Here is a 13,244-nt window from a genome sequence, read left to right on the forward strand (position 1 = left end):
TTGCTGGTGGTTTACTTGATGTGTTTTTACATTTTGGTGCTCAAATCAAATAAATGAATGGAGCAGGGAAGACAAGGAAATGGGAGGGTGATAGGAGAGTACATCACAGCGAGCCTGACTTTTCATGACTCTCACCAAAAGTCAAAATTTTCAAGAAGTGATTATGGGGGCCAGGTGAGGAGGGTAACGGACAACATACAGACTTGGGTGGATACAGCATGAACATACCTCCATGCTTAGCTTAGGTACCTTTGCCTTGAGTCAGGTATCTTTGAGGCCCATTTTACACTTGAAGGTGAAACCTGCGTAGCATTACCATATTTTACCGCAAGGGTCCGCAAAAGCAATGGAAGTCTATGGAGACTTTCATAGTTATTGCGGTCCGCTGCGGCGCATTGGAAGTATCCAATCCAACACAAGGGCTGCATCGCATTACCGCAAGCACCACACTTAACATACGGAGCTTGAAGTAATGCAAGTCTATGTGCAGCGCACGCGCGGACCGACAGGAATGCCAGTGACGTACTTCCTGCCCAGCAAGCAAGGTTGGCGCTATGCATATGCCCCTATTGGTGTACTCTGCTACAGGGTCATATGATTGCAGCAGGAACATCTTAGAGAACTGCGCATGCGCAAGACTCTCGCGCTGTCCGAGGTGATGATGCATAGCCGGCCGGCACGATGACGCGATCGTCCGCAGTGGAAAGCAGACCTGGCAACTTCGGGCCGAAGTCGTTGTGTAACCAGAGCCAGGACAGGGACCAGGGAAGGAGCCAGGTGCGGGGAAACCTTTAATTCTTAATGGTGTGGATTCAGGGATTTTTATTGACTGCTATCTGGAGTTCTGAAGGATTTTTTCCCTTTTAAAGTGGACCTGAGCCCTTGCACAAGACAGAAGGAAGCATATAGAAATACAATCTGTATGTATTAGAGAGTTTAGCGTGTGTAATTTCCTCTGTGACTAAGCACAAGTTGCAATTTGATCCCTAAGCTGTGTCAGCTGCCTGCCACGGCAGAGAGCTAATTGGTAAACACAGGATGTTAACAATATGTCTGCTTCCATGAAAGCAGGAAGTATAAACACTGCAGATTTATTGCAGGATTTGTATCAGCTGTAACAAGAAATATTTCGCTTCAAAGGTAATTATGCTGTTGCTTATCTTATAGAGCAGAGAGGAAGTTCTGAGTTCAGGTCTGCTTTAAAGCTAATTAGATCAAGCCTTGTAAGGGGGTTTCACCTTCCTTAGGAGCAATTGGGATATGTACAGGTGCAAGGCTGTGGTGCACCATTTTTTGTTTTGTTTTTTTGGTTGAATTTGATGAGTGGATTTGTCTTGTTTTCTTTTTTTCCCAACCAAACTAACTATATAACTATATGTACATGTAGCAGACATAGTGTTTCCGAATTCATATGACGGAATACCTAAGCAGCTCGGTGTGACCCAAAACCAAAGGATAGTATAGGGGAATAAGAGAGACCGAAAAACCCTAAGCAATGCTTAGTGTGCTTTGCCTTCTTAAAACAGAAGCTATTTGTGATAATTCAGCTTTAAGTGTGTAACTAAGGCTACCCACAATGCACCTCTGCTAAATATGTAAATTAGCAATAATAATAAATGTTACAGAGCCACATCAATAAAAACATGCAGACAGCCTGTTTCGGACTGTCTGCATGTTGGGTTGGTGTGGCTCTGTAAAATGTATTACCTATAGGCTTGCTATGCCCCAGCGGTTCTGGATGTACCGTATTTTTCGGACTATAAGACGCACTTTTTCTCCCCCAAAAGTGGGGAGAAAAAGGCAGTGCGTTTTATAGTCCGAATGTATGGAATTCGGACTAATGTTTTCTTTATATCTACCCTACTGCACCTAACTCCATTATTCCACTTCTTACATACCTTGCATCTGGCTGCACCTTATCATTGCACTCTGCCCGCAGATACTGGAGAGGCAGGTGACGCATGAGATCAGATGAACGCAGCCCATTAGATCGGATTCAGGGCGGTGAGAGCCAGCTGAGCAAGCTATAGCCAGATGCCACGTGCAGGGAAACCCAGGCTCGTTCCTTTCCACTTCTGCATGAGGTCTGTGAAGTCACGCCAGAGCACAGCCTATTAGATGCGGGGCGGTGAGAACCGGCTGCAAATCCTATAGCCACTCACCGCGTGCACGGAAGTCCGGGCTCGTTCGTTTCTGCTTCCACGTGAGGTCCGTGAAGTCACGCCTGAGCACAGCCAATCAGATGCGGGGCGGTGAGAACCGGCTGAGCACGCTAGAGCTGGATGCTGCGTGCAGGAAAGCCCAGGCTGGAAACTTCCGGTTTCTCCGTGAAAACGAAAGCCGAGGTAGCTCTCGCGTCAGAGTGGCCCGTGGCAACTTCAAACAGCATTGGCTGGCGTAGGCAGTTGTTACGAGTGGCTGACATGTCCCTGAAGTAGCCAACCACTAGCCGCGGCTCCTGCCTTGATTCCTCCAGGTCTTTTCATCTACACAGTCGCCACCGGGAGCTCCAGGCTATCTGGGACTCTCTTCCTTTACCAGCACTGCCAGCTTTGGCAGGTTGCTATACCTCCACTGCAGAGGAAACTTCATACAGTCATCTTTGGAATGGTGAGACGCTGGGTGCCAGCCCATAATCTAATATTGACATGCTACAATCCTACATGTGTTTATGCTGGAACTGGACATGCTTTTGCATTTCCTGCTGCCTGCTATTCATGCTTTGCACCTACTTTCATTGCTGTACCTGTACCTGTGCTTCTGGGCTGCCAGGACTTTTGAAGTGGTTCTCCATCTCTGTATCGTTGGAAGTATTTGTGGAACATATGGAAGATGTGCTCATATATAGTGGTATGTGACCCCTGTTGCTCCACCTTAGACTGAGAAACTCCATAAGACGCCCCTGCACTTTGGATGCACCAGGTTATTATATTTTTTTTTTTCTGTCGTTTTTGTCCACCTAACCTAGGTGCGTCTTATAGCCCGGAGCGTCATATAGTCCGAAAAATACGGTAAGCCTGGCTTTAGGGGCCAAAGAGATAATTTGCATATTCAGCAGAGGTGCATTGTGGGTAACCACAATTACACATTTAAAGCTGAATTATCGCAAATACCTTCTGTTTTAACCACTTGAGGACCTAGGGCTTTCTACCCCTTAAGGACCGGCCACTTTTTTTCCATTCAGACCACTGCAGCTTTCACGGTTTATTGCTCGCTCATACAACCTACCACGTAAATGAATTTTGGCTCCTTTTCTTGTCACTAATAAAGCTTTCTTTTGGTGCTATTTGATTGCTCCTGCGATTTTTACTTTTTATTATATTCATCAAAAAAGACATGAATTTTGGCAAAAAAATGATTTTTTTAACTTTCTGTGCTGACATTTTTCAAATAAAGTAAAATTTCTGTATACATGCAGCGCGAAAAATGTGGACAAACATGTTTTTGATAAAAAAAAAAACCCATTCAGTGTATATTTATTGGTTTGGGTAAAAGTTATAGCGTTTACAAACTATGGTGCAAAAAGTGAATTTTCCCATTTTCAAGCATCTCTGACTTTTCTGACCCCCTGTCATGTTTCATGAGGGGCTAGAATTCCAGGATAGTATAAATACCCCCCAAATAACCCCATTTTGGAAAGAAGACATCCCAAAGTATTCACTGAGAGGCATAGTGAGTTCATAGAAGATATTATTTTTTGTCACAAGTAAGCGGAAAATGACACTTTGTGAGAAAAAAAAAAAAAAAGTTTCCATTTCTTCTAACTTGCGACAAAAAAAAATGAAATCTGCCACGGACTCACCATGCCCCTCTCTGAATACCTTGAAGGGTCTACTTTCCAAAATGGGTCATTTGTGGGGTGTGTTTACTGTCCTGACATTTTGGGGGGTGCTAAATTGTAAGCACCCCTGTAAAGCCTAAAGGTGCTCATTGGACTTTGGACCCCTTAGCGCAGTTAGGCTGCAAAAAAGTGCCACACATGTGGTATTGCCGTACTCAGGAGAAGTAGTATAATGTGTTTTGGGGTGTATTTTTACACATACCCATGCTGGGTGGGAGAAATATCTCTGTAAATGACAATTTGTTGATTTTTTTTACACACAATTGTCCATTTACAGAGATCTTTCTCCCACTCAGCATGGGTATGTGTAAAAATACACCACAAAACACATTATACTACTTCTCCTGAGTACGGCGATACCACATGTGTGGCACTTTTTTGCACCCTAACTGCGCTAAAGGGTCCAAAGTCCAATGAGTACCTTTAGGATTTCACAGGTCATTTTGAGAAATTTCGTTTCAAGACTACTCCTCACGGTTTAGGGCCCCTAAAATGCCAGGGCAGTATAGGAACCCCACAAATGACCCTATTTTAGAAAGAAGACACCCCAAGGTATTCCGTTAGGAGTATGGTGAGTTCATAGAAGATTTTATTTTTTGTCAAAAGTTAGCGGAAAATGACACTTTGTGAAAAAACACAATTAAAATCAATTTCCGCTAACTTGTGACAAAAAATAAAATCTTCTATGAACTCGCCATACTACTAACGGAATACCTTGGGGTGTCTTCTTTCTAAAATGGGGTCATTTGTGGGGTTCCTATACTGCCCTGGCATTTTAGGGGCCCTAAACCGTGAGGAGTAGTCTTGAAACGAAATTTCTCAAAATGACCTGTAAAATCCTAAAGGTACTCATTGGACTTTGGGCCCTTTAGCGCAGTTAGGGTGCAAAAAAGTGCCACACATGTGGTATCGCCATACTCGGGAGAAGTAGTACAATGTGTTTTGGGGTGTATTTTTACACATACCCATGCTGGGTGGGAGAAATACCTCTGTAAATGGACAATTGTGTGTAAAAAAATCAAAAGATTGTCATTTACAGAGGTATTTCTCCCACCCAGCATGGGTATGTGTAAAAATACACCCCAAAACACATTATACTACTTCTCCCGAGTACGGCGATACCACATGTGTGGCACTTTTTTGCACCCTAACTGCACTAAGGGGCCCAAAGTCCAATGAGTACCTTTAGGATTTCACAGGTCATTTTTGTTTCAAGACTACTCCTCGCGGTTTAGGGCCCCTAAAATGCCAGGGCAGTATAGGAACCCCACTAATGACCCCATTTTAGAAAGAAGACACCCCAAGGTATTCCGTTAGGAGTATGGTGAGTTCATAGAAGTTTTTATTTTTTTGTCACAATTTAGCGGAAATTGATTTTAATAGTTTTTTTTCACAAAGTGTCATTTTCCGCTAACTTGTGACAAAAAATAAAATCTTCTATGAACTCACCATACTCCGTACGGAATACCTTGGGGTGTCTTCTTTCTAGAATGGGGTCATTTGTGGGGTTCCTATACTGCCCTGGCATTTTAGGGGCCCTAAACCGTGAGGAGTAGTCTTGAAACCAAATGTCGCAAAATGACCTGTGAAATCCTAAAGGTACTCATTGGACTTTGGGCCCCTTAGCGTACTTAGGGTGTAAAAAAGTGCCACACATGTGGTACCGCCGTACTCAGGAGAAGTAGTATAATGCGTTTTGGGGTGTATTTTTACACATACCCATGCTAAGTGGGAGAAATATCTCTGTAAATGACAATTGTTTGATTTTTTTACACACAATTGTCCATTTACATAGAAATTTCTCCCACCCACGGCGGTACCACATGTGTGACACTTTTTTGCAGCCTAGGTGCGCTAAGGGGCCCAACGTCCTATTCACAGGTCATTTTGAGGCATTTGTTTTCTAGACTACTCCTCGCGGTTTAGGGCCCCTAAAATGCCAGGGCAGTATAGGAACCCCACAAGTGACCCCATTTTAGAAAGAAGACACCCCAAGGTATTCTGTTAGGAGTATGGTGAGTTCATAGAAGATTTTATTTTTTGTCAAAAGTTAGCGGAAAGTGACACTTTGTGGAAAAAAACCAATAAAAATCAATTTCCGCTAACTTTTGACAAAAAATAAAATCTTCTATGAACTCGTCATACACCTAACAGAATACCTTGGGGTGTCTTTTTTTCTAAAATGGGGACACTTGTGGGGTTCCTATACCGCCCTGGCATTTTACGGGCCCAAAACCGTGAGTAGTCTGGAAACCAAATGTCTCAAAATGACTGTTCAGGGGTATAAGCATCTGCAAATTTTGATGACAGGTGGTCTATGAGGGGGCGAATTTTGTGGAACCGGTCATAAGCAGGGTGGCCTTTTAGATGACAGGTTGTATTGGGCCTGATCTGATGGATAGGAGTGCTAGGGGGGTGACAGGAGGTGATTGATGGGTGTCTCAGGGGGTGGTTAGAGGGGAAAATAGATGCAATCAATGCACTGGGGAGGTGATCGGAAGGGGGTCTGAGGGGGATCTGAGGGTTTGGCCGAGTGATCAGGAGCCCACACGGGGCAAATTAGGGCCTGATCTGATGGGTAGGTGTGCTAGGGGGTGACAGGAGGTGATTGATGGGTGTCTCAAGGTGTGATTAGAGGGGGGAATAGATGCAAGCAATGCACTGGCGAGGTGATCAGGGCTGGGGTCTGAGGGCATTCTGAGGGTGTGGGCGGGTGATTGAGTGCCCTAGGGGCAGATAGGGGTCTAATCTGATAGGTAGCAGTGACAGGGGGTGATTGATGGGTAATTAGTGGGTGTTTAGGGTAGAGAACAGATGTAAACACTGCACTTGGGAGGTGATCGGACGTCGGATCTGCGAGCGATCTATTGGTGTGGGTGGGTGATCAGATTGCCCGCAAGGGGCAGGTTAGGGGCTGATTGATGGGTGGCAGTGACAGCGGGTGATTGATGGGTGGCAGTGACAGGGGGTGATTGATGGGTGGCAGTGACAGGGGGTGATTGATGGGTGATTGATAGGTGATTGACAGGTGATTGACAGGTAATCAGTGGGTTATTACAGGGGAGAACAGATGTAAATATTGCACTGGCGAATTGATAAGGGGGGGTCTGAGGGTAATCTGAGCGAGTAGGCGGGTGATTGGGTGCCCGCAAGGGGCAGATTAGGGTCTGATCTGATGGGTAACAGTGACAGGTGGTGATAGGGGGTGATTTATGGGTGATTGATGGGTAATTAGTGGGTGTTTAGAGGAGAGTAAATGCTGCGCTTGGGTGGTGATCTGATGTCGGATCTGCGGGCGATCTATTGGTGTGGGTGGGTAATCAGATTGCCCGCAAGGGGCAGGTTAGGGGCTGATTGTTGGGTGGCAGTGACAGGGGGTGACAGGGGGTGATTGATGGGTGATAGGTGATTGGCAGGTGATTGACAGGTGATCAGTGGGTTATTACAGGGAAGGATAGATGTAAATAATGCCCTGGCGAATTGATAAGGGGGGGTCTGAGGGTAATCTGAGCGTGTAGGTGGGTGATTGGGTGCCCGCAAGGGGCAGATTAGGGTCTGATCTGATAGGTAACAGTGATAGGGGGTGATTGATGGGTGATTGATGGGTAATTAGTGGGTGTTTAGAGAAGATAACAGATGTAAACAATACATTTGGGAGGTAATCTGACGGCGGGTTTGCGGGCGATCTAATGGTGTGGGTGGGTGATCAGATTGCCCGCAAGGGGCAGGTTAGGGGCTGATTGATGGGTGGCAGTGACAGGGGGTGACAGGGGGTGATTGATGGGTGATAGGTGATTGGCAGGTGATTGACAGGTGATCAGTGGGTTATTACAGGGAAAAACAGATGTAATGAATGCACTGGTGAATTGATAAGGGGGGGTCTGAGGGCAATCTGAGCGTGTGGGCGGGTGATTGGGTGCCCGCAAGGGGCAGATTAGGGTCTGATCTGATAGGTAAAAGTGACAGGTGGTGATAGGGGGTGATTGATGGGTAATTAGTGTGTGTTTAGAGGAGAGAATAGATGTAAACAATGGATTTGGGAGGTGATCTGATGTCGGATCTGCGGGCGATCTATTGGTGTGGGGGGGTGATCAGATTGCCCGCAAGGGGCAGGTTAGGGGCTGATTGATGGGTGGCAGTGACAGGGGGTGATTGATGGGTGATTGACGGGTGATTGACAGGTGATTGACAGGTGATTGACAGGTGATCAGGGGGGATAGATGCATACAGTACATTGGGGGGGGGGGTCTGGGGAGAATCTGGGGGGTTGGGGGTGATCAGGAGGGAGCAGGGGGCAGGGGGGGTATTAAAAAAAATAGCGTTGACAGATAGTGACAGGGAGTGATTGATGGGTGATTAGGGGGGTGATTGGGTGCAAACAGGGGTCTGGGGGGTGGGCAGGGGGGGGTCTGATGGGTGCTGTGGGCGATCTGGGGCGGGGGGGGGGGGGAGAAAATCAGTGTGCTTGGTGCAGACTAGGGTGGCTGCAGCCTGCCCTGGTGGTCCCTCGGACACTGGGACCACCAGGGCAGGAGGCAGCCTGTATAATACACTTTGTAAACATTACAAAGTGTATTATACACTTTGTATGCGGCGATCGTCGGGTTAACATCCCGCCGGCGCTTCCGTATGGCCGGCGGGATGTTGCGGCGAGTGAGCGGCGACAGGCGGAGGCGGAGGATCGCGTCATGGATGACGCGATCGCTCCGCCCATGCCCAAACAAGGACCGCCGCATTTTGTCAATACGGCGGTCCTTGCGGCGTCTGCTTCCCGGCCGCCATTTGTCAATACGGCGGTCGGGAAGTAGTTAAGGCAAACCACACTAACCAATTCATATGACAGATATTTCAGACATATTGGAGACACATGGTAACTTTGACATATTTTCCCAAAATAATAATAAAAAACAGACTCATTGGAAAGTATACACAATTTCCTTGCTTTAGCAAACATCCTTAGGAACTTTTGAAACCATTATTTCCACTTCTTAAGTGATTTCCATGAACTCTGCTTGACCTTAGGTCATCGAGGATGGTCTGTGACTTTTATTACACAGTTCAGGACTGTGCCACAATTACAGCTGCATTTTACTGTTAAGCTGAACAACAACAATGACTTCTCAAGAGAGTAGTGAAAATGAACCCTGAATAAAAAACATATCCAAAAAGACAACAATAACATTGCCTAACTGCATCGGTTACTTTACTCCTTCTTTCAAGTATTGATAATGTTAAGTTAAGCTGATAAGTCAGAACTAACTGAAAGGGCACTGTACGCAAAACTTCAGTTAACTGTTGGATATAGTGGGACTGTTGGATATAGTGGGAAAGGCTAGTTCTGTCAGGTTTATATTGGTCTGTCAACTTTGGAGGCCTAACAATAAGGGCCATATTCTATGGCTGAACTCGCCAGCGCTAAGCACTGGCGAGTTCTTAACTTAGGCGATGGGGGCATCGCCTAATCTAATTAAACTTTAGACCCCCCCAGTCGGAAAAGAACTTGCTTGGGCGATATAATCACAGAGCGAGTTCTTACCACGCAATCCAATTACCCTTATCATGTCTCCAGGAAACGATGCAGACATGAGCGTTAGCTTAGACCTGCAAAAAGCAGGTCTAAACTAGCTAACGCACGTCGTCGCCGCAGCATCTGGGAGTCTCCTTTAATAAGGAGACCCCCAGGGCTCCCCGTCGGGTCGCCGCACAGTTTAGAAGCCCCTGCGCAGCTCTGCAAAGGCTCCCCTGTCATACGTACCGCCGCCGATCACCCGACGCCTCTCGCCGCAAAATCCATCACGTAATTACAGTGTATCTAACACTGTAATTACTGTCCGCATAGAAGGAGCCCGGGCAAAGCATCTTTGAATCTGCAGCCGGGCTCCCCATTGGTCCGCTGTCTGAGCCCGGGCAAAGCATCTTTGAATCTGCAGCCGGGCTCCCCATTGGTCCGCTGTCTGAGCCATTTTATTGGTTCAGACAGCGGACCAATGGGGAGCCCGGCTGCAGATTCAAAGATGCTTTGCCCGGGCTCCTTCTATGCGGACAGTAATTACAGTGTTAGATACACTGTAATTACGTGATGGATTTTGCGGCGAGAGGCGTCGGGTGATCGGCGGCGGTACGTATGACAGGGGAGCCTTTGCAGAGCTGCACGGGGGCTTCTAAAATGTGCGGCGACCCGACGGGGAGCTCTGGGGGTCTCCTTATTAAAGGAGACCCCCAGATGCTGCGGCGGAAGATGTCGGCGATGTTCGGCGGGTGAGTGCGCATGTGTGGGGAGTGAGGCCGTGGTGCTGATGAACAGCACCACAGCGTAAACTTCACTCCCCATCGCTCGGTAAAAGGGAGCATTGCTCAGGCTTTCGCCTGAGTAATGCTCCCTAACGATCGGCCATCGCGCGAAGGATATGGGCAATAGGATTTGCCGGTAATCCTCGCGCGATGGCAAGGTGATAAGTAGCTCATATCTGCAAGCTACTTATCACCTTGAATAGGATATGGCCCTAAGTGTCATGTGATTTTGCCCTCTGATCCGTATCTAGTGGATAGTGTCACCCAACAGTCTATAATGGAATGCAGCCAGCACTATCTAGGAAGAAATATCTTCAAAATACATTCCAAAGTGCAAAATCTTAATTACAGTATATACTTTATATCCAACGTTTTGGAACTATGAATGATTACTTTTTCAAGGCAAGCAATTCAACAGGTAATAATCATACCTCCAGGGTAAAAAATAATAATAATTAAAAAAAATAAGCCAAAATAATCTACATTATGACTACCACATTAGATTCTGTCACCAAGGTGTCCTGTTGGCAACAAGAATTAAAGCATGCCTAAGAAAGGAACTGCAAATGGAGTAAATCCTCCTCTCCTAATTATTGTTCACATTTTATATCTTACAAATTAAGCTTGAAACGAATACCGTATAGAGTGTGCCAAATATCTTATCGATATCTGCCTTAAGGTGGCCACACACACGATACAATAAAATGATCCGATTTAACGTTAATTCGATAAAAACGATCGGCTCTCCCGAAAAAAATCGAAAGCTTTTTTTTCATTCGACTGAAAAATCCGATCGGATTTCCTGTTTTCCTCGATTTTAATTGATCCGGAATGCCAGATATTTTTCCTCAATCTTTCTAGAGATTGTATGGTGTGTGTTGGATTGTCAATTTATTAATATACATACCCTAGCAATTTTGTCAGAGTTTCCAATCATTTTTATCATAATTGGGAAAAAAATTAACATACGTGTGTGATACATTGGTCATATTTTTGAAATGTTACAATCAGTCAGAAAAATGTATTGCAATTCTTAAATTGAACAGATATTTAAAAAATTGTATGGTGTGTGGCCATCTTAAAAGGGACTCCGAGCAGTGAATAGAAACAAAATCTACCGTAGCCCACCGTAGGTCGGAGAAAGCCCCAGGTAAGTTCAGATTTTGTTTTTATTCACTGCTCGGAGTCCCTTTAAGGTGGCCACACACGATACAATAAAATGATTCGATTTTACGGCAATTCGATAAAAACGATCTGATCGCCCGAAAAAAATTGAAAGCTTTTTTTTCAACCTTTCTAAAGATTGTATGATGTGTGTTAGGATTGTCAATTTATTAATATACACACACTAGCAATTTTCTCTGACTTTCCAATCATTTTTATCATAACTGGGGACAAAATTGTACATATGTATGTGGTACAATGGTCATATTTTTGAAATGTTACAGTCAGAAACATTTATTGATATTCTTAAATTAAACAGATATTTTAAAAATTGTATGGTGTGTGGCCACCTTCTAAATGATGATCAACGCCTATATACAGTTTATAACATATATAATCAACTTAAAGAGGCACTAAAACGAAAAAAACAAAAACATATGATATAATGAATTGTATGTGTAGTACGTATAATTAATAGAATATTAGTAGGAAAAAAATGTCTCATATTTTTATTTTCAGATATATGGCTTTTTTATTACATTGCATAATTATGTCATATTTGTTTACAAACCATACTCTGTATTTTAAAATGAAACACAGCAGGGCTTATGACCCTTTGAATTTACCTGCAGTAAAATCTTATCTGAAGCTGTTTTTCAGTTTCTTTGATGTATAAGTGCTTCAGAAAATAGCAGTGTAGCCGACCCCAGTTTTTTTTTTAACTCTTCCTGTACTGTAAACAATATGAGACTCATTCCTTTGCTACTAATGCTCTATTTCTTAGCTGTACTACACATACAATTCATTATATCATAAGTTTTTTTGTTCGCTTCAGTGTCACTTTAAAGCAAGATAGAGATCATAGTTTCTCTGCATAAACATGAGTATTTATAACAGGTGGATAACACCAGCATGCTATAGAATCACAATATAATAAGCCCCAGGGTTTTCTTCTCACTTACCAAGGCATGTGTGAGTTTTTTTGGTCTGTGTGGTTGTTTCACAAAAGACACTTCATGTACAGTAGATTAGAATAATACCAAATCATTTATTTTGATTTTATATATACATAAAACATCTTATTCAGAACTTTAGTCTTGTTACTAATTGTCCATCAGAGGAGCTCACAATCTAACTTCTACCATAGTCATTTGTGCATCATAGTCTAAGTCCATTTTTTTAGGACAGCCAGCTAAACTGTCTGTATGCCTCAGGGATGTGGAGATACACCAGAGTGCCTGAAGGAAACTCACACAAATAAGAATTGTATTCCTTAGTCTATCTGATGTGGACTTCACTTGTGGTCTGTATGATTTTCCATTCAAAGTGGTTGCAAATGTTATGGAGAATGTCAGTAAAAGAATTGTATGCTATACACCTCACCGTCACCGGTTGCACCAACTTTTTTCCAAACAAAAACCTCAATTGTTTGCGTAATATGGCAGTTGGCACATTAACACATATACTATGGTTTTGCAGTCTAATAGTTCCTTTTTGGAACCAAATTGAGGAAGTCATTTATGAGATGAGAAACAGAGATGCCCCCGTCACTGCCCATTTCTTCCTCTTACAACTTCACACCTGGAAAATGAAAGCATATAAATGGTCAGTGGTGAAACATATACTGAATGCTGCCAAGATATTGCTCGTTAGAAAGTGGGGGTCCTCTACGATGCCCTCCTTTCAGGAATTTACTTCTTAAATGGACTCCATTCAAAGGCTAGAATGTTATCGTCTCACCGTTATTGGAAAAGCAGAGCATATCTATAGAGAATCTGAGCAACTCAAGTCCAAGCTTATACAGGGTTAGATCTGGGTTTTCTCCTCTCTTACTATACATCTCACCCTACGTAGTGGCATTTACACTCCTTAATATCTATGACTCAGGATAATTGATGTATCTCTCCCCCCCCCCCCCCCTTGTCAGAGGAATGTACAGACCTTCTAA

Source organism: Hyperolius riggenbachi, chromosome 5 (assembly GCF_040937935.1).
Source record: "Hyperolius riggenbachi isolate aHypRig1 chromosome 5, aHypRig1.pri, whole genome shotgun sequence".
NCBI lineage: Eukaryota > Metazoa > Chordata > Amphibia > Anura > Hyperoliidae > Hyperolius > Hyperolius riggenbachi.